Source organism: Zingiber officinale, chromosome 6B (genome assembly GCF_018446385.1).
Source record: "Zingiber officinale cultivar Zhangliang chromosome 6B, Zo_v1.1, whole genome shotgun sequence".
In the NCBI taxonomy this organism is placed as follows: domain Eukaryota; kingdom Viridiplantae; phylum Streptophyta; class Magnoliopsida; order Zingiberales; family Zingiberaceae; genus Zingiber; species Zingiber officinale.
Window position 1 is genome coordinate 23117839 of NC_055996.1, and position 24678 is coordinate 23142516.

General features: G+C 40.0%; 1 pseudogene; it reads left to right on the top strand.

Annotated features, from left to right (window-relative positions):
• The first annotated feature begins 18398 nt into the window (after positions 1-18398).
• LOC121989997 lies at positions 18399-21376 on the top strand (annotated as a pseudogene).
• Positions 21377-24678: the final 3302 nt, after the last annotated feature.

Below are 24678 nucleotides of genomic sequence, written 5' to 3' on the forward strand. Positions count from 1 at the left end.
ATTAACAACCCAAAGAGCAAAACAATGGCCATGAAGGAGGGATTTAGCACCAACCGTCCACCTTACTTCGAAGGAGCAGATTTTCAATATTGGAAGGGCCGCATGGAGTACTACCTCAAAACTGACATAGCCATGTGGTTCTCAGTCAAGGAAGGTTTCACACCACCAAAGGATGAAGAAGGTAAGGAACTCGAGTCGTCAAAGTGGTCTACCGAACAACTCCGCAAAGCACAAGCCGATGCCAAGGCTATGGTCACCTTGCAATGTGGAATCGCCAAGGACCAACTCGTCAAGGTAGGTCCGTTCTCAAGTGCAAGAGACCTATGGAACAAACTCATCGAGCTCCAAGAGGGAACTCGGGATTCTCGGATTGCCAAAAGGGACCTATTCTTGAATCAGCTCCAAAATCTAACCATGAAGGACAATGAAACGGTGAGTGAACTTCATGGGAGATTCAAGGAGATCATCAATGGTCTCCACTCCGTGGATGAACGGGTAGAAAACCGTGACTTAGTAAGGTACGCTCTTAAATCTTTTCCTAGGAATGCCTTGTGGTCATCCATGGTAGATGCCTACAAGGTATCCAAGGATCTTTCCATTGTTAAACTAGATGAATTTTTCTGTGAGATGGAACTTCATGAGCTTGCTAACAAAGGTCAAAAAGAAGGGTATTGCTTTATTTGCAGGACCAAAGAGCAAGGATGGAAGAAGGAAGAAGGAAAAGAAGAAAGAAAAGGAGATTTCCTCATCCACCTCTTCTTCCGAATCCGATGATGAAAATGGATCATCATCAAGCGAGATGGCGAACTTCGTAAGGAGGATTATGAGAAGAGGCCGAAGATACAAAGGAAAAGGTAAAACTAATGATCAAAATTTTGATAAATCTAATGTTACATGTTATGAGTGTAGCAAGAAAGGACACATTCGGAGCGAGTGTCCGAAACTAAAGAGGAAGGAGGAGCGAGCCAAAAGGAAGGAGGAAAGAGCCAAGAAGAAGAAGGCTCTCAAGGCCACTTGGGATGAGTCCTCATCAAGCTCATCGGAGGAAGAAGAGAAGATTGAAAAGAGCACTCGGCAATTGGCACTCATGGCAAGGGAAGAGTCAGAATCCGAGAGTGATGACTCAAGCGCTTCAACCACGGCTTCATCATCTTCGGATGATGAAGAGGTAACCTCTTCTCATATAGAAAAGTGTTATAAAACTATCACTCACTTATCTACATTGCTTAAAAAGTCAAAAACAGAAAATAAATTGTTGAAAGAAGAAGTAAAAACCTTAAGGACCCTTAGGGAAGATGAGGTCGATGACCTACATCTAGAAGTCCTTGAGGATGAGAACAAGGCCTTAAAGGGTGAGGTTGAGAAACTCAAGAAAATGCTTGAGAAATTCTCAACCAGCTCTAAGACCTTAGACATGATTCTAAATGCCCAAAGGGCGGTCTACAACAAGGCTGGATTAGGATACCAACCTAAGGAGTCTAGTTTTATTTCTTTAGTGTCAAGAACCCAATTTCATAGATCGCATGCTTCTAGGGTTCATGAGACTAGGAAGAAGGTAACAAAGGCATGGGTGCCTAAGTCTTTCATTGTAGATGCATTAGGTCCCAAGATTTGGGTACCTAAAACATCTATCTTTCGTGTCTTGTAGGCATTGGTAAAGGGGGAGCGTCTGTCAACTTGGTTTGTTGATAGTGGATGTTCCAAGCACATGACCGGGGACAAGTCACTATTTTCTACCATTCAAATCAAAAGTAGAGGTAATGTGTCTTTTGGTAATAATGGTAGCCTTAAGGTTGTAGGAATTGGAGACATTCATATATCCGAATGTCTTCATATCAAGAATGTCCTTCTAGTCAAGGGGATGACTTTTAATCTCCTAAGTGTCAGTCAATTGTGTGATACGGGTTACACAATTGAATTTCATTCAAGTCAATGTTTGGTTAAACACATTGACACACTTGACACGGTACTAGTAGGCACAAGGGTTGACAATATTTATCAAGTATCATTTAAAAGTGCTACTAATGCTTTGATTAAGTGTTTCATGTCGAAAGAAGAAGAGTCTTGGTTATGGCATAGAAGATTGGCACATGTAAACATGAAGAACATCTGGAAGTTGGCCAACCAAGGATTAGTGCGAGGCTTACCAAGCATCAAGTTCCACAAGACCAAACTATGTGATGCATGTCAAAAGGGTAAGCAAACAAAAGCTGTCCATAAAGGTAAAAGCAATGTAAGTACATCTACTGCTTTAGATTTATTGCACATGGACCTATTTGATTGCAGTAGTGTAATATCATTGAATGGAAGTAGATATTGTTTGGTAATCGTTGATGATTTTACTAGATACACATGGACTTTCTTCTTGAAACATAAGGACCAAACTATAGATATTTTTATTTCCTTTTGTAGAAGAACTGAAAATGAGAAATCGACAACAATTAAAACCATTAGAAGTGATCATGGTGGGGAATTTCAAAATCATAGGTTTTTAGAGTTTTGTCAAGAAAAGGGATATAGGCATGAGTTCTCTACTCCAAGGACCCCACAGCAAAATGGGGTTGTGGAGAGAAAGAACCGAGTCCTACAAGAGGCTGCACGAAGCATGCTTCATGAGTACTCACTACCGAGCTACTTATGGGCTGAAGCTGTGAATACAGCTTGCTATGTGCAAAATCGAGTTTTAATACATAGGTTTTTAGGAAAGACTCCCCATGAACTTTGGTTTGGGAAACCGCCTACAATTAAACATCTTAGGGTGTTTGGTTGTAAAGTGTTTATCTTAAACACCAAGGACCATCTTGGGAAGTTCACGGCTAAGGCTGATCAAGGGATACTGGTCGGGTACTCTCTTACCAGCAAAGCCTATTCGTCCACCTTACGGACACGCCGAGGAGTAGGGGCAAGTTATCCCCGAACCTCGTAAATCTCTGAGTTAGTGTGCTGTGTTTTCTTGTTTTAGTTTTCTAATTCCGCTGTGCTAACAAGTTCTTGAAGAAATTGTTGTTTAGTTTTTTTTTCCTTAAAGAGGCTATTCACCCCCCTCTAGCCATCTAAGATCCCAACAGAGGTATCATATTGAATATACCTGAGTAGTGAGTATGTTTGGTGTGTACTAATTGGAGGATTATGTCGATCATACATATGTTGTGTGAGCACGTGTGCCAAGTATATATTGGTAGCAGCATGATGATTCTACTTATGCTGAATGCAGAATGTGGAGTAACTGCATTATGTCATTTGTTGAATTAACCCATCAACTAATTTTCCTATCAGTGGATGACCCACTAGGATGCTGATAGAGTTGATGATGGATTTGATTAGTTACTAGGTTGTTATATCCTAGGCTAACCACAGTGAATTGTGGTAGAGAGATCTTGTACAGTCTCTAGCTGGATAGTTAGGTGCCTTGGGGTACTTGGGTATTGTTTTGTGGTGGAGCGTTGCTCCCACATATCACGGATTGCTGGTAGCGGAGCATTGCTCCTATATTTATTGCAGATACATATTTCAGATTATTTGTGGTGGAGTGTTGCTCCCACATGTTGAGGATTTCTTGTGGTAGAACGTTGCTCCCACATATGTGGTGTTTCCTGTGAATGGAGCGTTGCTCTCACTCTGGAGGATTTATTCTTTGGTGATTTATGTTATTGATGATCAGATTTTTTTCGGTTTATTATTAGAGATCCTATGGATAGGAATGTCTGTGATACGGACATTATGTGTTTTGGTTTTTGCCATAGAGGCTTACAGTGCCTTAGATGTTTTCAGGGATTCGATGATCCTGGTATGTCGAGGATGTTTGGATAGGTTTCCATTATCTTTGTGGACGATGGTGTGATCTATTACAGATCCGAGGTGATGTCAAGTACACTACCTTTGCATAGATCTAGAGATGATTCGACGAGAACATCTATATGTGATTATCAGTAGTGCTGGTTTGGATTGTTTTATGTGAGATGTTTGAGCCACACGGTCACCAATAGAAGTATACCGTGGTTCCACATGAGATCGAGATTGTTACCGTCGGGAGTAGACGGAGTCAATAGAAGAGGCTTGCAACCTCCTTTGTTTGGCCGATATTTCCGGAGATACGTTGAGGGTTTCTCACGGATTGCTATGTCACTGACACGCCTGACCTGGAAAGGCGTGAAGTTCACTTGGACTGAGGATGACAAGACCAGCTTCTAGGAGCTGAAGCGGAGACTAGTGTTGGCTTCGATTTTTGGTTTTTACTTTCTGGAGAGGACGGATTTGTCCTCTACACCGACGCGTTTCTACAGGGTATGGGTGCTGTTCTGATGCAGCACGGTAGAGTATTCTTATATGCTTCTTGATAGTTGGGGGAGCCTGAGAAGAAAATACTCAGTTCATGATCTGGAGTTGACTGCTATTATTTTTGTCTGAAAATTTGGCGGCAGTACCTGTATGATATTACATTGAGATTCTCACTGACCATCGGAGTCTCAAACATCTGTTCACTTAGAAGGAACTTAATCTTCGACCGAGGAGATAGATGGAGTTCCTGAAGGATTATGATTGTACCATTTGCTATCACCTGGGAAAAGCTAATGTGGTTGTCGATGCACTTAGCCAGAAGTCCAGAGGGACTTTAGCTTGCCACCGGGTTGTGGTCACAGATTTGATTCAGGATTTCTCTGAGTTAGACCTTGAGGAGCAGGGACAGACAGAGCAGGGTATTCTTGTTACCATAGTTGCTCAGTTGTCGATCAGGACGAGAATCCCTGAGGCCCAGTTGTTGGGACCTCATAGAGCTCAGCATGAGGCAGAGTTGGTCTATATTATCAGACAGAGGATGTCAGAGGCATAAGACTGCCAGAAGTGTTATGCTGACCGGAGACAGAGACCTTTAGAGTTCTCCATTTGTGACTAGGTATTTCTGCGAGTTTCCCCCATGAAAGGGGTGAAGAGATTGGCCTCAGAGGTAAGCTAGCTCCGCGATACATTGGACCTTTCTAGATCTCGGAAAGGATTGGAGCAGTAGCTTATCGGTTGGCACTATTGCCGTCCTTGGCAGGCGTTCACGCCGTATTCCACGTATCTACGCTGAGGAGATACGTACCCGATCTGATATATGTGTTGATAGGTGTCTCAGTTCCAGTTCAGTCTGACGTCACTTATGAGGAGGTTCGGTACGAAGTTTGGACCGGAAGGAGCGTCAGTTGTGGAACAAGACTATCCGACTGGTTTAAGTCGTATGACAGCATCATTCGGATAAGGAGGTTACCTGGGAGCTCGAGGATACTATCCGAACTCGATATCCCCATCTTTTCACTTGAGGTATGTGATTTAGTTTACCGTTCAGCATTTATACTCTTTATCTGTTATTAGTACTTGCTGATGGTAGATAACGAAATTTGGGGACCAAATTTTTATTAGTGGGGGAGAATGTAAAATACCGGAAAAATGAGGAATAATGATAAGGGAATTTTTCGGAATTTTTGGAAATTTTTCGAGAATTTTTCGGAGCTCGTATGGACGAGTTAACGGGGATGAAAACGGGGCCCGGAAAAGCCTGTTTAGGCTACCCATTTAAGTGAGGAAAAGTTATTTTCTTTTCCTTTTCTTTTCCTTTTTCTTTTTATTTATTTCTTTCCCTCGACGCCGAAACCGTGCCCGACTTCTCCTTCCTCCCCCGCGCGCCCGACGCCCTCCTCCGAGCCCTAATCGCCGAGCGGTTTCTTCCTCTTCTCTTCTCCTCCGGCCTTGCCCAAGCGCCGGCGAGCGCAAGCCAATGCCGGCGATCCATCCTCTGCCCTAGACTCACTCCGCACCGTCGCCGAGCCCTAGCATCTCCGCCGACGCCGAGCAGTGCCGGCGACTCTTCCTCTGCCTGGACTCACTCAGCACCGCCGGCCTTCTCTACACGCCGAGCTCTGCACAGAGCCACCGCCGACCGAGCCCATTCCTGTCCTCTCCTCCGCGCGGGCTGCGCCCCTTACTCCTCTGCCCTAGAACTCGAGCCGCTGCTGTCGACTGAGACTGTTCTGCCCTAGCGCCGGTTGCCACCACCTCTGTGCCAGCCACTGAGCGTCGACGTCTCTGGACCTAGCACCGTCGCCGAGTTTGCTTCGCCGACGCTGTGCCCTAGCACTATCGCTGGCCACAGGTTCGATCCATCACAGAGTGTAGGCTCTGTACCCTAGCTTTGATTGGAGTTGGGGTTGTATGATCCGTGATCTTCATTGCTTGAGCTTCTGTTTGATCAGTTTTGTTCCAGCAGCAATTTATCTTTGCTGGCCGTAAACAACCCTAGTTGGACAGCAAACTTTGTGACTTCCAGTAGCGGCTGACTTGAGGTAAGTTTGGGATTGTTGATTTTGTTAGGAAGAGATGTTTTTGAAGGTTGATTAGGATCTTACCCTAGTGGTCGTTGAGATTTTATTTAGCTATTCATTGAGTTCTAGCTAAATAAATGTATGTGTATCGACTGATGCAGGACTTTGACGCGAGACGAGCATCTCGACGTCGGATTGGACCTTTCTATTTTCGGAGGCGGGTACTTTGACTTATGTCTTTTGATATGCATGATAAAGTGTTCAACATATAGCAAGAATTGTATTTACATTTGATTCGGTTGGTCACTACATGATCTGTTACATGTTGTTTGTTTATTTATTATGCACTGCATGTTATTATTTATCTGACCATACATGCTTTCGGTAGTGACCCAACCATGTGATACATCATGTTCAGGACCTAGGGTTTATATGATACCCTATCTGTTTGTGTACCTTCCATCTGATACATTGACTTGTGGTACACCTTTTATTTATGTATGGATCTTGCTATGCTATTCATGAGATTGTCATGCTTAGTATCATGCATCATGTTTGCATGCTGTGCGATTGTCGGCTCCACTATGGTTGAGCCCATCGCCAGTTACATGTACTGCACACACCACCACCACCCATGGATTAGTGGTATATCAGGCAGGTGTGTGGCGGTTTTGTTGTTTGGCTCCGTTGGTCTGAGGACTCAGCGTGGTAGCCGGCAGTCAGTTTGGCTCCTCTGGCATTTAGTGTAGCAGTGGTAGCCGGCAGATGGTGGACTCTGTTTGGCTCCGTTGGTCGAGCGTGGTAGCCGGCAGAGATTTTTCCTCCCGTCATTGTGTAGGGAGATGAGAGCATTGAGCTCCCCATTTATGATTTGGGGCGGAGGAGCGGAGTACTCGAAAGATTCCGTCCACTCACCACCGGAGCAAGTGATGTCTGAGTGCACGGTCACCATATGCATTTATTGCATTTTATTGTTGTGATTGCTGCACTTATATGCTGCATTTGTATGGATGCATTTGATTGACATGCATACAGGATTATGATTTCTTCGGTCTGACGACCTGTTACCTTTGTACCTTGATCCCGGTTAGTACAGTTATCTCCTGATTTCGTTTCAGTTGCATTTATTCCTTCTCGTATTCAGGAGACTGTACGCATGATTAGTGTTGTCTGTTATTTGTTTTATTATGCATATCAGTTGTACCTGCTGAGTGTTGGACTCACCCCGCCTCCATTGTTGATATTTTCAGGTTGAGCCTGTCCGGAGCAGTTCCAGTCGCTGGCCCCCCCATCTGCACGTAGAGCCAGTTCTCTACTAGTTCGTTATTTGTTTTTATTTGACCTTTTTCTATATCAGACTTTGTTTTAGTATTGTCTTTGGATTTTTCCTATGGATATTGTATGGAGTGATATCTTTTGATGGATTTTTGATATGATATTGGATTTGATTCTACTACGCGCCTGCCTGGACGGCAGAAGAGGTGAGTTCGTTGGTTTGAGCTTTACGAGTGTAGTAGAATAGAGTGGATTTCGAGTCAGAGTCCTATTGTTATTGAATATCTTTATAAACTGCGTGGTGTTTGTTTTAATTTGTGTTATTATTCCAGCCGCATGTGGCTGAGGTATATAGTGCTTGTAGAAAAGTTTCAGATTGTCCGCCGTACAGGGGAGATGCTGCCGAAATTTCTTCGGACAGAGACTCCTCCGGGGCGTGACAGTTGGACTCACGCCGCCTCCATTATTGTTACTTTCAGGTTGATGCTGTCAGGAGGGAGTTCCAGTCGTTGGTCTCCACAGCACGTAGTGCTACTCCTCTGCTGGTTTTTGAGTTGTTTTATTTTAGCTTTCCGCTATCAGACTTTGTTTTAGTTTTGTTTTGGACTTTACATATGGATATTGTATGGAATCTTTCCGTTGGATGGACTTTTGGTATGATTTGGATTTACTCTACTACATGCCTGCCTGGACGGCAGAAGAGGTGAGTTCGTCGGTTTTGAGCTTTACAAGTGTAGTTGAGTAGGGTGGTTTTCGAGTCAAAGTATTACTACCTTGTTTGATTATATATAACTGCGTGGATGGTTGTGTGGATTGTGTTTTTATTTATTGTTATTATTCCAGCCGCCTATGGCTGAGGTATATGAGTTGTAGAAAAGTTTCAGATTGTCCGCTGTACAGGGGAGATGCTGCCGAAATTTCTTCGGACAGGGACTCCTCTGGGGCGTGACAACATTGCCTGTTTCATCACTGTTCGGTGCTCCGTTGTGACGCTCATGGGTAGCGTGTCACAGCGTGGTATCATGTCAGTTTGGCTCTTCCGATGCTCCGTTGGTCCGCTCATGGGTAGTGTGACGCAGCGTGTAGCACGTTAGAGATCCCTCCCCGTCATAGCGTACCGGGAGATGAGAGCATTGCGCTCCCCCATTTATGATTTGGGGTAGGAGTACGTGTGTACTCCGACAGCATCCCGTCCACTCGGTCACTCATCAGGGGTAGTGATGCAGAGTGCACGGTTGTCACAGTTCTACCCACTCGGTCCCACTTTTGTTATGAGTTGGCTGACTGGCGTCAGGGGTGACCATGACATTGGCATCATATGCATGATGCATTTATTGTTTGTGATTGTGTTTGCTGCATTTATATGTTGCATATTGTTTGGATACCTATGTTTGACATGCATACAGGTTTTCTATACCTTTCGGACTGTTTGTCCTTATACCGGGTCCTGGTTAGTACAGATTCTCTCCTGTCTACTTTAGTTTGCATTTATCTTTATTTTTATTAGGAGACTGTACGCATGATTAGTGCTAGGTGTTATTTCTTTACTTTGCATATCAATTGTACCTGCTGAGTGTTGGACTCACCCCGCCTCCATTGTTGATATTTTCAGGTTGATGCTGTCAGGAGAGAGTTCCAGTTGCTGGTCCCTACAGACCTTGAGGATATGATTGGTTTTCTTTTGGTTTCTTTTCTGTTCTATACTGTTTTGAAATTGTTATGTTTTGGATTATTTTACTTATGGACATTGTATGGATTTTATTATGTCGATGGATTTGGATTTGGATTTATTCTACTACATGCCTTCCTGGACGGCAGAAGAGGTGAGTTCATCGGATTTGAGCTTTACGAGTGTAGTGGAGTAGGGTTGATTTCGAGACAGGGTATTATCTTTCTGTTTACTTATTATATAAACTACGTGGAATGTGTGGTTGCATTTTTATTGTTTTATTATTCTAGCCGCCTGTGGCTGAGGTATGTGAGGATGTAGAAAAGTTTCAGATTGTCCACCGTACAGGGGAGATGCTGCCGAAATTTTCTCGGACAGGGACTCCTCTGGGGCGTGACAAAAGTAACCCTGGACAAGGACATTGGACTACTGTAATGCATATATTGAAGTACCTGAGAGGGACTAAAGATTATATGCTAGCTTACAAAGCAGATGATTTTCTCCATGTGGGTTACATGGATTTGGACTTCCAATCTTATAAGGAAAATAGTAAGTCAACCTCGGGGTTTTGTGTTTACTTTAGGAGGTGAAGCCAAAATAATGGAGGAGTGTTACACATAGGTGCTTTTTCGACTCCACTATGGAAGCTAAGTATATGACAACCTCTGAGGCAGCCATAGAAGCTGAATGACTCAGTAACTTCATGATGGACTTAAATGTGATTCCTGGTTTGCCCAAAATTATTTGGTGTGGTAGCAAACTCGAAGGAACCATGAGCCCATAAGGAAAGTAAACACAATAGAGCGCAAGTACCACTCAATACGAGACATCGTATAACGAGGAGAAGTTATTACCACCTAGATTGCATCAGATGATAACCTGAGAGATCCTTTCACTAAGGTCCTTAAGGCAAGAGCTTTTGATGGACATGTTGAAGGTTTGGGAATCAGATGTATGGCAAGGTATATGGAAGCATAGTCTTTTAGTATAAGTGGGAGATTGTTAGAGTGTATACTAAAAGTCTAGCCTTTTGAATAAAACATTCATTTAGAAATAAAGAATCACATTGGTCAATTGTCTACATTTATGCTAAGTGTAGTTGTTCAATTAATTTATATTGTAGATAACATGGTGTGTGGTGTCACACACAGAAGATAATGTTATCAATTCCTTATAAATTATAAACAGTAGCTCACGACTGAGATGGAAATGAACAAACCATTAGAATAGTCGTAGTGTAATTAGGTATTAGTTTATCTTGGCTGATAAATTACACTAGTACACTCTGAGTATATTGAGCAGGACCATTTAAGGTAAATTATTTTTATACTGACTTAATAAAAGAATAAGACCTTAGTTATTATGGAAGTGTGTGCTCTTAATCTTAATATAATAACAAACACATATATTTAGTATTTATTTCTTTGACTTATCAAAGGGTGAGATTTAGCTCGATAAATCAATAGGCCCAATAAGTTGGGAAATGATATTACTTATAGTGTGTGTTGTTGATTATAGAAGGAAACTGTGTCCTAGTAATCTAGGTTGATAATGTCCACAAGAGGAGCTCATAAGGATTGTCATATTAAACCCTACAAGTGGACTTAGTCCGACACGACAATATGGTTGAGTGGTACTACTCTTGGACTAAGATATTAATTAAAGTGAGTTGTCAGTTACTCAATTAATTGTGGGCATCCGACATCTTAAACACAGGGAGATCAACAAACTCATGATAAGAAGGAGCCTAAAATGTAATTTGGGATTGGTGCGGTAGTTCAATAAAAATTCTTTAGTGGAATGAATTATTATTGATGAAATTAAGTTGGGTGTTCGGGGCGAACACGGGAAGCTTAATTTCATCGGGAGACCAAAACCAATTCCTTCTCTCGGTCCCTATCGTAGTCTCTTATTTATAAAGTATTATACCCACCTTTATACCCATCCAAAGGTGGCCGGCCAAGCAAGCTTGGAACCCAAGCTTGGGACGGCCAAGCAAATAGGATGAGCCAAGTTGTGTGGCTAGCCCTAGCCTGAATCCAAGCTTCGTGTGGCCGTCCACACTAAATTAAAAAAGATTTTATTTTTTAAATCTTTCTTATGTGGATACCATGGTTTTAAAAGAAAGTTTAAAATTTAAATCTTTCATTTTATAGCTTTCTACAAAAGATTAAGTGAAATGTTTGATATCTTTCCTTATTTGTAGTTAAAAGGAAGATTTTAATTTTTGATAAAACTTTCCTTTTATGAAACCATCCTCATGATTTTAAAAGAGAGTATTAAAATTAAATCTTTCCTTTTATAGTTTCTACAAAAGATTAAGAAAAGATTTGATATCTTTCCTTATTTGTAGATTGAGAGGAAGATTTTAATTTTAAAGATAATTTTCCTTTTTGGAAATCATCCACATGTTTTAACAGAGAGATTTTAATTTATAAATTTTCCTTTTATAACCAACCATGAAGGGAAAAATTAATAGAGAAATTTTTATTTTAAAAATTTTCGGAAACAAATTAGGAAGTTTTAATTCTTGTGATTAAAACTTTCCTTTCTTGGAGAATTAGAGGTGGCCAACCACTTTAATAAAAGAAAAGGAAATTGTTTTTTATTAATTAAATTTTCTTTTTCATGGCAAAGAAAATAAGGAAGTTTTTATTAAAACTTTCCTTATTTGCCAAGACCAAGGATTATAAAAGAGAGAAAGGGGGTGCCTTCATAATAAGAACTCTCTTCTATTCCTCTCCTCTCTTCCTTGGTGTGGTCGACCATCTTATTCTCCCTTTTCCTTTTTCTTTCTTCTCCTGGCCGAACCTCATCATCTCTTGGAGCTTGGAAGGTGGCCGGATCTTGCTAGGAGAAGGAGGAAAAGGAGGAAAAGGAGGCTTTGTTTCTAGCATCCCTTAGAGCTTGATGGTGGTGGCCGAGACTTGCTATCTCTTGGAGAAATTTGCTTGGCCGAACTTGGAAGAAGGAAGAAGAAGGGCTTGGGTGGTTCTCATCTCGGTAGATCGTCGCCCACACGACGTCCGAGAGAAATAGAGGAATATGGGAGAAGATCAAGAGGTTGTTGCTTACAAAGAAAGGTATAACTAGTAATTATTTTCCTCATCATACTAGTTTTTTTTAGTATGAATTCCAAACACAAGAGGCATATAATTCTAGGCTTCGAATTTATGATTCGAGTTTGTGTTATTTTTATTTTTCGAATTTGTGATTCGATCGTTCCTTTTGGTTAAACCTAGGGTTATATAAGGAAATTAAATATTAGATTTCATTGAAAGGCTTTGTCTAGGAAGTGGTGGTTGCTCCCATATCCAAGAAGGCATAGTGCCTCGCCATGTTTAACCTGGAAGCCGATTTCTGAAATTAATATTTAATTGTATTTGTAACATGGGTGGATTTGGATCAATAATGTTAAGTATCGTTTGTGATCCAAGTATAAACCACTAAGAACAGATAAGTTAAATTTGGAATCAATAATGTTAAGTTCCGTTTGCGATTCCGAATTTAATTTCTAAAGAACACAGTAGGTTGTTAGGAAAGATTCGACACTTGTACAAAATTTTTATACAGTGGAACCGGTACGATATTTCTAGGACCAACCAACACATTAGCTAATGTGGCTGTCGTTGCACTTAGCCGGAAGTCCAGAGGGACTTTGGCTTTCCGTCGAGCTTTAGTCACAGACTTGATTCAGGGTTTCTCCAAGTTGGGCCTTCAAGAGTAGGGACAGATAGAGAAGGGTATTCTGGTTACCATGGTTGCTCAGTCGTTGATCAGGATAAGGATCCGAGAGGCTCAGGCCGGTGATCAGCGCTTACAGTTCATTGGCAGCCAAATAGCTTCCAGGCAGCAGATGGAGTTCACCCGAGATGACGAGGGTGTTATTTATTTCTGAGGCATATTATGCGTACCTCAATCTCACCCGATCTTGGAGGAGCTACTTCAGGAGGCTCATCGCTCTCGATATGCGATCCACCCAGGTGGAACACACATGTATCAAGATTTGAGGCATTCCTATTGGTGGAACGGTATGAAGAAAGATATCGCGGAGTTGGTAGCTAGATGTCTAGTATGTCAGCAAGTGAAGGCTGAGCACCAGAGACCTTCCGGATTAGTTCAGAGGATTCCGATTCTAGAGTGAAAATGGGAGCACATCACTATGGATTTGTGGTGGGATTGCCTAGGACATGACAAGGTCATGACGTGATTTAGGTAGTCATTGATCGATTAACCAAATCTGTACACTTTTTAGTGATTCGGAAGACCGATTCGCTGGATTGATTGGCAAAGTCGTATTGTCGAGAGATCATCAGGTTGCATAGTGTCCCTTTGAGCATTATATCGGATAGAGACTCACGGTTCATGTTCCGATTCTGGCAGAGTCTACAGCAACCCTTGGGCGCGCAACTCCGTTTCAATACAACATTCCATCTGCAGATAGATGGACTGTCAGAGAAGACCATCTAGACTTTAGAGGACTTTGTTGAGGTCATGCGTTATGGATTTTGGAGGCTGCTGGGAGAACCATTTGCAATTAGTAGAGTTTGCCTACAACAATAGCTATCATTCGGCTATCCAGATGGCACCGTTTGAAGTGTTGTATGGTAGGCCTTGTCGGACAGGCACCTTCTGGGAGGAAGTTGGGGAGGCCTAGCTGCTAGGACCACAGAGAGCTTAGCAGGAGGCAAAGTTGGTCTGCACTATCAGACAGAAGATGTCAAAGGCGCAAGACCACCAGAAGAGTTATATTGATCGGAGATGGAGAACCCTGGAGTTCTCTACTGGCGACCATGTATTTTTGAGAGTCTCACCCACGAAAGGGGTGAAGATATTTGGTCTTCGAGGTAAACTAGCTCCACGATACATTGGGCCTTTCCAGATCTTGGAGAGAATTGGAGTGGTAGCTTACCGTCTGGCGCTACCACCGACTCTGGCAAGCATTCATGATGTATTTCACATGTCCATGCTGAGGAGAAATATGCCCGACCCCGCACATGTTTTGTCAGATATATCAATTCCCATTCTACCTGACGTTACCTACGAGAAGGTTCTGGTACGGATTCTGAACCTCAAAGAGCGTTAGCTACGGAACAAGACTATTCGGCTAGTTAAAGTGGGGTGGCAATATCATTCTGACAAGGAGGCTACATGGGAGCTCGAGGATGTGATCTGAGCTCGTACCCCCATCTTTTTACTTGAGGTATGTGGGTTAGTCTCTCTGTTCAACATTTATACTATCTATCCATTATTAGTACTTGCTGATGGTAAATAACGAAAATTTGGAGACTAAATTTTTATTAGTGGGAGAGAATGTAAAATACCGAACAAAATAGAAATAAAATAATAAGGTTATTTGGGGAATAACCTTAACGAAATTTTTGGAAATTTTTAAAATTTTTCTGAAAATTTTTCGGAGCTCGTATGACGAGTTTGAGGGGATGTATTTATAGGCTTGGGAAAAAACTTGTTTGGAATACCCAAAGATGGGAGTTGATTGAGAAATTTAACATAGAGTTTAATTAAAATAGCTAAGTTTATATAACTTTTTATTTAATTCCTCTTCTTTTTTCTTTTCTTTCGTTTCTCACCTGCTCCTTTGCCAAACTCACCGCCGAAGCCTTCTTCTCTTCTCTTCCCCTTTTTCCTCTTCGTTGAGCTCGTGCCGCCGCCCTCTCCTCTCTTATCCCGATCGCATACCCTAGCCATCCTCGCGCCGATTTCCTCTCCCTCCTCCCTCTCGCTCAGATCCCTTCCCTCTTCTCCACCTCACGCCGACCCCCCTTCTGATCTCCTTGTGCGCCACTGCCGACCACCACAGACCCACGATCGGTCGTCGTAGCCCGAAGCCGACCGCCACAACCAAACACCGGTCACCAGAAGACGAGCACCATCTTCTTCCCCGATGCATCACTGGCGTCGATCGACGGTTGCCCACGTGCCCTAGTTGTTCCTTTTCAACGCCGACTGCTGTGGGCCAACGCCGGAGCATAGGCATTGTCGTTGCCCCTTTCTAACTACAAGTCTTCATCTTTCCTTGGGTCGTGACCTAGTTTTGGATCCACAACACCATTGACAACCAGTAACGGGCTCTGCTAGTAGCTAGTCCGATTTGTGACACCAGCGATTGTTGAAGAAGGAGAGGTAAAGGTTTGGTATTTGATTTCAGATGTAAGGTATGCAGTATGAGATTTTATCTAATGCTCAATTATGGTTGGGATGGTGATGTCATAGGGTAACAGATTTGGAGATTAGAAACTCTACTTAGCTCCGACCGTAATTTTCTGACAGCCAACATCTTCGACCATGAGTCAACAAAGGAGCATCCGCTTTAGGTAAGTTTTGAAGTTGATTTCATTTCTATATGGGATGTGAAAAGTGTGAAGTGAGTTGTATTAATTGAGGTGAATGAAGTATGTAGGGTTGATTCTGGACGTTTAGTGGAAGTTATAATGGATTTGTTGATAGGGTAGTGGATTATTGAAAATTGATTAGGTTGTATTGGATTGATTAATGGATTTAAAATTCTGGTCATTTCTGTAGTGGGTTGCTTTAATTGATGGTGGTTGGTTGATTTGGGTAAGGGATATCAGATTGAGATTATTTTTAGAATTAGGATCTCTTAATGTCTACTCGGGTAATGATTGGAACTAGTTGCTATGGATGAACTAAGTATGTTGGGTTTATTATACTTAGTAGTTGATTTAATAGATTAAATGATTGGATGATAGTTGTATTTAGTTGTATTATGAAGATGATTGATTAATTCACAAGAAGAGTGAATGTGATCGAATGGAGGATTAATTGAAGTTAATCATTAATTAGGATAATTAATGATAGTTCAATTAGGGGTTCCTCTATTGGTTGGGATTTGGGTTTAACTAGTTATTGCATATGTAGTTAGCTAAACTGTATATCATATGATTTGCAGGAGGTTGATTCGAGACGAGCGTCTCGACGTGAGATTGGTTTATCACGATCTACATTTAAGGCGGGTACCATTGACTTATCTTTCGATATTGTTATTCTGATATGCTTAGTAGGTTATAACTTACAGTAATAGTTATGTTGATTTCTATTTGGTATGTCACTACATGATACCTGTTGCATGCTTTTTATCTGTTCTGCATTTATGTTTTACACCCTCTTGATTATTGCCATGTGTATTTATATTCCTGGATATAGTGACATACCATGCCTTATTGTGTATTGGACTAGTTATTTGTCATACCATTTACCTTTTTGTACATACTTTGTGGATGTGGATATGGTCAGGATTTACATGCTTAGTGTCATGCACCATCTTGCATGATTACATGCTGAGTGTTTGGCAGCTCCATTATTGTTGAGCTCATAGCCAGTTACACGGATCTGCACACACAACCACTCATGGGTTAGTAGTATATCAGGGAAGGTGTGTGGCAATTTTCTCTATTAGTGCTCCGTTGGTCCACTCATGGGTAGTGTGACACAGTGTGGTAGCACGACAGGGATCCCTCCTTTGAACTGTCTCAAGGAGATGAGAGCATTGAGCTCCCCCACTTATGATTTGGGGTAGGAGGATTGGTGTACTCCGACAGCATCCTATCCACTCGGTCACTAAGGAGCAGTGATGGCAGAGTGTACAGTTTTCATAGCCCTACCCACTTGGTCTCACCATCGCGTGTGAGATGGTTGACTGGCGTCAGGGGTGACCATGTCATTTTTACATCATATGCATGGATTGCATTTATTGCTTGTGCTTGCTGCATTATGTATGTTGCATTTTGGTGGTTGCATATGATTGACATGCATACAGGTGATATTTGGTATCTGGTCTGATGACCCTTGTTTCCGGATAGGAGGTTCTGGTGAGTACAGTTTCTTCATCCTTTTTAGTCTGCATTTCCTACTTTTGTTCATGAAACTCTACCGCATAATTATTACTGTTAGTTATATCTTATTATGCATGTCTATCTAGTATCCGCTGAGTTCTTAAACTCATCCCGTTGATTATTCTTATTTCAGGTTGAAGCCGTCAGGAGGTTCCAGTTGCTAGTCCCCTTACCATAAGGACTTTCGCTTTGGTCTTTTGGTTTTCTATTTACTTACTTAGAGCTATGTTTCAGACTTGTACTGGTTTTGCACTGTGGATTTTGTGTGTTTTGTCTTAAGGCATTGTAATGGTTGAACTTTTGCTTGCTCGGTGGATTTTCTATTTGGTATGTTTAGCTACACGCCTGTCGGTCAGCAGAAGAGGTAAGTTTAATTTGGATGTTTGTTTTCGATTTCTTTTCATATTGTGATGACAGCCGGAGGTTGTCATATTATAACTGTGTGGATTGTTTGTTTTTGTATGCCATATATATTCCAACCGTGTTGGCTGATGAGTGTGAGCCCTAAGGGCTATATAGATAAGTTTTAGATTGTCATCCGTACAGGGGAGATGCTATCGAAATTTCTTCTGGTAAGGACTTCCCCAGAGCGTGACAATTCCGAGATGCGATCGATAAAATACAAAAAATCTTTTGTTTGATAGAAGAATTGTTAAGATTACAATCAAAAACAAAACCATATCTAAATCCAAATAGTCTTTAACAAATCGTTCTCGAATTACAAGCTAATTCCATTAACTTAATTTTCAAAGAAATATTTAAGATTATCCAAATCAATTTATAAATTAAAAAGACCGTTTGAATTATATCATTGCGGCACACGTTCTTAAAAATAAAGTGCACGTTCTTTAAAAAACATGCACGTGTATAAAAAAATCTTAAATGAGATAAATAATTTTAACATTTATAGTTAAATTAATAGTAATTTTTCACAATCGACTTCTTTAGACATATGCAGATACATATGTAATACCAGCAACAACAATTAAAGTTTCTTATATACCAAATGTGATGAGCACCTCTTAAATCAATGATATTTATGGAATAACAATTTATATTTAATACGTAAACAATTTATTACCCTTACACATGCTTTAAAAAATGTCACAAAATGTTGTAATTTCTTCTTCCATACACCCTAAAATTAAGAAATCAATATCTTTGATTATGTCCTTAACTCAAACGCCCTAAAATTAAAAGAAAAATGATACATGAGAAGGAAACTGGAAATGTGAGATCTTATAAATATCGAGAGAGAGGTAGCTTTAGACCACAAAAAAAATGGAGAAGCAGTCACTACTAACTATTGTTGGTGATGAAGAAGCAAAAGTTCGTAAGTCATCAAAATTTCATCCAAGCATTTGGGGTGATTATTTTATCCAAAACTCACTCTCTCATGCAGAGGTATGATCAATTATACCCTTATCACATTCATTCAATGTTCCTCGCGAATTTCTTAAACTTTGAAATCTGGTTAGTAGAGACATATATTAATTAGCTAAGTATAAATAGATTGATCAAGTGATATTGTTGGATGTATATCTAATCATTTTGATTACGTAGGAGTCCACTCAAAGGACGATAAAGAGAGTGGAAGAATTAAAGGTGGAAGTAAAGAGCATGTTCGAGGACACTAGTGACATATTGCAGCTTATGAATTTGATTGATTCAATCCAAATGCTTGGATTGGACTACCATTTCGAGAATGAAATAGATAAAGCGCTAAGATTGATCTATGAAGTTGATGATAAGAACTATGGGCTTTATGAAACTTCACTAAGATTTCGATTGCTTAGGCAACATGGATATCATGTATCTGCAGGTAACACTAAAAATGGGTTAAAATTTTTATGCTATATATACTTATGTTGTTTTTTATAAAATGATATATATATATATATATATATATATATATATAAAATAAAATTGGGCATGTCATGATAAACCATATCTTAGAGAGTTAATAGGATTTTATTACTGTAATATATTTAATTTTGGTACAAAATTCTAATATTCTAGATAGAAAATTTCACATATTATATTTATTATAATGAGAGAATGATGAACAACAATGTGTCAATGTATTCATATTGGTAAAAGGTAAATTGATGCCAACGTCTAGGTTTAAGATTTATTTTAATTAAGATGAAAACTTGCTTTCACATTATTACAAAGAGAAAGAGGATAAAAGTATCATTAAATATAGCTTGCTATAATATACTAATAACTAATACTTTTTATGAACTCATACTATTGATTTCTTACCCACTCTTGTAGATATTTTTAACAAGTTTAAAGATGACAATGGAAGCTTTATATCTTCCTTGAATGGAGACGCCATGGGATTATTAAGCTTATATAATGTGTCGTATCTTGGAACACATGGAGAGACTATACTTGATGAAGCCAAGTCATTTACACAGCCTAGGCTTGTATCCTTATTGAGTGAACTTGAACAATCTTTAGCTGCACAGGTCTCTCTTTTCCTTGAGTTACCAATATGTCGAAGAATCAAAATACTCTTGGCAAGAAAATATATACTTATTTATCAAGAAGATGTGATGCGAAACAATGTCATATTAGAACTCGCAAAGTTGAATTTCAATTTACTACGTACAATCTCTTCATCAAGAGGAGCTGAAGAAAATTTCAATGTAAGTAAATTTAAATATTTCTTAGAAATATTTGTTCAATGTTTGTGAATACATGTGCACCAACGTTATAATCATCACATTTTCTCAAATATCTATTTTGTAAATATAGTTAGACATTTGGAAGGAATTTAAAAATGGGCATTTTGTAGTTAATAAATTTCTTTTAGTGCTTATTATTTACATGAATTTTAATTTTCGTACATTATGTTAATTTGTTACTTCTAGTTTCCTAATTATAAGTTTTTGCATTTTATTTGTATTTGTGATTTAAACTAATTGTTTTACTTCATTATGTATACTTTTTTTTTTTTCCTATTATGACATATTTCAAGATGGTGGAAAGATTTAGCACTTGCTAAGTCTCTAAGTTTTACTCGTGACCGAGTTGTGGAAGGTTATTATTGGATTCTTTCAATATATTTTGAGCCTCAACATTCTCGTGCACGAGTGATTTGCTCCAAAATTATTTCTCTTCTATCAATTACGGATGATATCTATGATAACTATGGCACCTTGGAAGAGTGTACTCTATTAACCGAGTCAATCAAAAGGTTAGTTTTTCATATATCAAAATTCTAATAGTTTCTTGTATCCTTTTATAATGTTGTTGTATTGTGTATACACCTGAAGGACTAAAATGTTGTAAAATGAATCCTATTGAAAATGTAAGAAATAATGCAACCTGATAAGTTACTTGTGAATACCATGGTCATATGTTTGAACGTATTTTCTTACATTTAGGTGGAATTATCAAGCTGTTGATTATTTACCAGAATACTTGAAAGATTATTATCTCAAGCTATTAAAGACTTGTGAAGAATTTGAAGAAGAGTTGGAACTCAATGAGAAGTACCGTGTGCTATATCTTCAAGATGAAGTACGTTGATAGGAAAGCGATAATGTCTTATGTAACCTTTAAACTTAATTATATACTAAGTTTGTTATCCCATGGTTTACATAGATGAAGGCTCAAGTGATATCTTATCTTGAAGAAGCTAAGTGGGGTATCGAGCGACATGTACCATCACTTGACGAGCACTTGCGTAATTCGTTAATATCCTCTGGGTGTTCTATTGTCACCTGTGCCTCATATGTAGGTATGGGAGAAGTGGCAACAAAAGAGGTATTCGATTGGCATTCAACTTTTCCCAAGGCTGTAGAAGCTTGTTGTTTAATTGGTAGACTCCTGAATGATATAAGATCACATGAGGTACATATTTGACACCCTTCCTTTGGTAGAATAATTTAGCAACAATGTTTGACAATTCCTTAAAAAATTTTAGCTGGAGCAAGGGAGAGACCATACTGCCTCTACTGTGGAAAGTTACATGAAAGAGAATGACACAAATGTAAAAGTTGCATGCGAGAAGCTACAAGAGATAGTAGAGAAAGCGTGGAAGGATCTAAACAAAGAGTCTCTTAATCCAACAAAAGTACCTCGAATTATAATTGAAAGAATAGTCAATCTTTCAAGATCATTGGAAGAAATATACAAGTATGATGATATGTACACCAATTCTGACACTAAGATGAAAGATAATATCTCTCTGGTGTTAGTTGAATCTTTTCCAGTATAAGAGTGTTACTACTTCAATAAATAATAGTGAGAAGAGCATCTTGAGGGCTATTAGAGGCAACCATTACAGTTTGAGGATGCTCAATACTCAGTCAATGTTTGAATAAATTAAAGTAAACTCATATTTGGATGTTTTATGAAAATGTTACTAATATGTATTGATAGCTTATGTTTGTGATTTGCTTAATAAAACTTGCACTTTTGGTTGGGAGATATTAAAAAAAAAATTCCAATTGACCTTAGTCACTAGTTTTTTTTCTTAATCAATAAGATAATTTATAGAATAGTTAAAAGAATTATAATTATTATGGACCTTACTATATTTGCTATGTCATTCTTTTCCAATTGATTACAAGATTGACCTATGTTATGTCTTTCATATCCTTGATATTGATGAAACAAATGCAACCATATATATATGAAATTGATTTAGAGCACCTATATACTATATATCAAAATATTCTTTCACAATATGTAAAATACCGAAAATAGGCGAATATTAATAAGGGAATTTTCCAGAATTTTTAAAAAAATTTCGAGAATTTTTCGGAGCTCGTATGGACGAGTTTACGGGGATAAAAACGGGGCTGGGAAAGCCTGTTTAGGCTACCCCATTTAAGCGAGGAAATGTTTATATTTATATTTCTTTTTTCCTTTATTTTTCTTTTATTTCTCCGTTTCTTTCTTTTTTTCCCCGAGACGCTGATCCTGCCGAACCCCTCGCCCGCGATCCTCTCCCCCTCGCGCCTGACGTCGTGCCCTAACCGGCGGTGGTTACCTTCCTCTCCTTCTATTTCACCCTTTCCTCCCGAACCCTCACTTCTTCTAGTCGCCGCCGCCGATGTCCTTCTCCCCTCTGTGCTGCTATTGACCCCCCACAGCCGACACCTACCCTCTGCCCTAGCGCCGGCCACCGTCGCCTATACCCTAGCACCGCCGGGTGTCGCACCTCAGTCCTAGTTCTCCGGTCGACTCCTCTGTGCACCGCTCACCACTGCTGTTTCCTCCTCATCGGCACTTGAGCGCCGACACCCGAGTCCTTCCCTTGCGCCACCGTGCCCTAGCTCTCTTTTCTGACGGCTCCGATCAGTCGTGTGATGACAAAGCCGTGGCCTAACAGTGGTCCTTAAGGTAGGTAATTTATCAAGCTGTGGATTGGAGTTCTTGGTCTCTATGTTTGATCTGATCAGTGATCCTCCTGCTTGCTATCATTTGGTGTCGTTTAGTGAAGGATTTCCAACAAAAAGGTTACATTGCTAGATCCATCTAATTTGGATCACTGTTAGCTGTTGAAGAAGAGGAGGTAAGAGGAATAGGGAGGACGTGCTGTTGGGTTTTATTGGATCCGGCAGTCAATCTTTCCAGAACCAGCACGACTGTGAGTTGAGGTAAGGAATAGAGGACTTGTTTCAATTGTAGTAGCGTACACAGGAATTTGATATGTTTTGTAGTTAGACGATCATGTGTATGTTGATTAGGTTTATGTGTTTTTGAAATTAGGGTTTTGCCCTAATTTAGGGTTAAAGAATTTATTTAGCTATTTATAGGAATTTAGCTAAATAATCGTATATCTATTGGATGCAGGACTTTGACGCGAGACGAGTATCTCGATGTCGGATTTGGACATTCCTATTGGAGGCGGGTACTTCTGACTTTATGTCGTTTGATATGCATAGTAGTGAATTTAACAAATTGTAATAATTATGTTTCTTATCTGTTTCGGTTAGTCACTACCCGATACTTGTTACATGTTTGGTTGATACTTGTTTTGCATCTCATGTTATTTCTTACCTGCTTATACATGCTTATAAGGGGTAGTGATAAACCATGTTTCACCATGTTCAGGACCTAGGTTTTATACCTTATCTTATCTGTGTACCTTTGATTTGATTCATTGACCTAAGGTGCACCTTCTATATATATATGGTTTAGCTCAGGATATTTCCATGATTAGTGTCATGCACCATTCGCATGATTGCATGCTGTGTGATAGTCCGCTCCATTATTGTTGAGCACATCGCCAGTTACATGGATCTGCACACACCACCACTCATGGGTTAGTGGTCGATTAAGGCAGAGTGTGTTGCAGCAGGGACTTTGTTTGGCTCCGTTGGTCCGCTCATGGGTAGTGTGATATAGCGTGGTAGCCGGCAGAGATTCCTCCCCATCATCGTGTACCGGGAGATGAGAGCATTGCGCTCCCCCATTTATGATTTGGGGTAGGAGGATAGGTGTACTCCGACAGCATCCCGTCCACTCGGTAACTCATCAGGAGCAGTGACGACAAAGTGCACGGTTGTCACAGCCCTACCCATTCTGTCTCACTATTGTGTGTGAGATGGTTGACTGGTGTCAGGGGTGACCAGGACGCATCATTGGCATCATACGCATTGATGCATTTATTTCTTGTGATTGTGTTTGCTATATTTATTTTTTGCATTTTGGTTGGATGACCATGCTTGACATGCATACAGGATTTCTATACCTCTCAGACTGTTTATCCTTGTACCAGGTCCTGGTTAGTACAGTTTTCTCCTGTTTACTACAGTTGCATTTTATCCTTCTTATATCAGGAGACTGTACGCATGATTAGTACTAGATGTTATTTCTCTACTATGTATATCAGTTGTTACCCGCTGAGCATTGGACTCACCCCTGCCTCCGTTATTATTTTCAGGTTGATGCTATCAGGAGAGAGTTCCAGTTGCTAGTCCCCTGCAGACCACGAGGATATTGTTGGTCTTTTGGTCTTCTTACTTAGTTTATGCTAAACTTGTTCTGTTTGATGGTATGGACATTGTATGGATTTTGTGATGTCGATGGATTTGGTTTGGATTTGATTTTACTGCATGCCTGCCTAGATGGCAGAAGAGGTAAGTTGATTTTATCGTCGGTTTTGAGCTTTATGGGTGTAGTTGAGTAGGGTTAATTTTGAGTTATATTATCACTATTTCAGTTTGTTAAATTATTAAATGCGTGATGTTTATTTTATGATTGTTTGTTTATTATTGTTATTATTCCAGCCGCTTGTGGTTGAGGTATATGGTGATGTATTAAAGTTTCAGATTGTCCGTCGTACAGGGGAGATGCTGCCGAAATTTCTTCGGACAGGGACTCCTCCGGGGCGTGACAATTTAGTAGTATTAGAGCTTAAGTTTTACGATCTTTGTTTTCGTATTTTGGATATTTGGGATAACCTGATATCAATTGATATGGTATCAGAGCGCCAAAGTTTGGCGATACTTGTTTGATTTTCGTGTGTTGGATTTTCGAGATTTATCTGATACCAATTTATTGGTATCAGAGCAGGGTGTGATACCTGCTTTTAGTA